Source organism: Scylla paramamosain, chromosome 19, assembly GCF_035594125.1.
Source record: "Scylla paramamosain isolate STU-SP2022 chromosome 19, ASM3559412v1, whole genome shotgun sequence".
Taxonomy (NCBI): Eukaryota; Metazoa; Arthropoda; class Malacostraca; order Decapoda; family Portunidae; genus Scylla; species Scylla paramamosain.
Window position 1 is genome coordinate 1,322,959 of NC_087169.1, and position 2,042 is coordinate 1,325,000.

Sequence of the window (2,042 nt, forward strand, 5' to 3'; positions counted from 1 at the left end):
TCTGTGGCTTCCCTGCGTGATATGTTTACCTCCTGAAGGGTTGGACGTCTATGAAAAGACGTGGAAAAGTGCAGGGTGGTATCATCAGCATAGGAGTGGATAGGACAAGAAGTTTGGTTTAGAAGATCATTAATGAATAATAAGAAGAGAGTGGGTGACAGGACAGAACCCTGAGGAACACCACTGTTAATAGATTTAGGAGAAGAACAGTGACCGTCTACCACAGCAGCAATAGAACGGTCAGAAAGGAAACTTGAGATGAAGTTACAGAGAGAAGGATAGAAACCGTAGGAGGGTAGTTTGGAAATCAAAGCTTTGTGCCAGACTCTATCAAAGGCTTATGATATGTCCAAGGCAACAGCAAAAGTTTCACCAAAGTCTCTAAAAGAGGATGACCAAGACTCAGTAAGGAAAGCCAGAAGATCACCAGTAGAGCGGCCTTGACGGAACCCATACTGGCGATCAGGTAGAAGGTTGTGAAGTGATAGATGTTTAAGAATCTTCCTGTTGAGGATAGATTCAAAAACTTTAGATAAGCAGGAAATTAAAGCAATAGGACGGTAGTTTGAGGGATTAGAGCGGTCACCCTTTTTAGGAACAGGTTGAATGTAGGCAAACTTCCAGCAAGAAGGAAAGGTAGATGTTGACAGACAGAGCTGAAAGAGTTTGACTAGGCAAGGTGCAAGCACGGAGGCACAGTTTCGGAGAACAATAGGAGGGACCCCATCAGGTCCATAAGCCTTCTGAGGGTTTAGGCCAGCGAGGGCATGGAAAACATCATTACGAAGAATTTTAATACGAGACATGAAGTAGTCAGAGGGTGGAGGAGAGGGAGGAACAAGCCCAGAATCGTCCAAGGTAGAGTTTTTAGCAAAGGTTTGAGCAAAGAGTTCAGTTTTAGAAATAGATGTGATAGCAGTGGTGCCATCTGGTTGAAGTAGAGGAGGGAAAGAAGAAGAAGCAAAGTTATTGGAGATATTTTTGGCTAGATGCCAGAAATCACGAGGGGAGTTAGATCTTGAAAGGTTTTGACATTTTCTGTTAATGAAGGAGTTTTTGGCTAGTTGGAGAACAGACTTGGCATGGTTCCGGGCAGAAATATAAAGTGCATGAGATTCTGGTGAAGGAAGGCTTAAGTACCTTTTGTGGGCCACCTCTCTATCATGTATAGCACGAGAACAAGCTGTGTTAAACCAAGGTTTAGAAGGTTTAGGACGAGAAAAAGAGTGAGGAATGTACGCCTCCATGCCAGACACTATCACCTCTGTTATGCGCTCAGCACACAAAGACGGGTCTCTGACACGGAAGCAGTAGTCATTCCAAGGAAAATCAGCAAAATACCGCCTCAGGTCCCCCCAACTAGCAGAGGCAAAACGCCAGAGGCACCTTCGCTTAGGGGGATCCTGAGGAGGGATTGAAGTGATAGGATAAGATAAAGATATGAGATTGTGATCGGAGGAGCCCAACGGAGAAGAAAGGGTGACAGCATAAGCAGAAGGATTAGAGGTCAGGAAAAGGTCAAGAATGTTGGGCGTATCTCCAAGACGGTCAGGAATACGAGTAGGGTGTTGCACCAATTGCTCTAGGTCATGGAGGATAGCAAAGTTGTAGTCTAGTTCACCAGGATGGTCAGTGAAGGGAGAGGAAAGCCAAAGCTGGTGGTGAACATTGAAGTCTCCAAGAATGGAGATCTCTGCAAAAGGGAAGAGGGTCAGAATGTGCTCCACTTTGGAAGTTAAGTAGTCAAAGAATTTCTTATAGTCAGAGGAGTTAGGAGAGAGGTATACAGCACAGATAAATTTAGTATGAGAATGACTCTGTAGTCGTAGCCAGATGGTGGTAAACTCGGAAGATTCAAGAGCGTGGGCACGAGAGCAGGTTAAGTCATTGCGCACATAAACGCAGCATCCAGCTTTGGATCGAAAATGAGGATAGAGAAAGTAGGAGGGAACAGAAAAGGGGCTACTGTCATTTGCCTCAGACACCTGAGTTTCAGTGAGGAAAAGAAGATGAGGTTTAGAAGAGGAGAGGTGGTGTTCTAC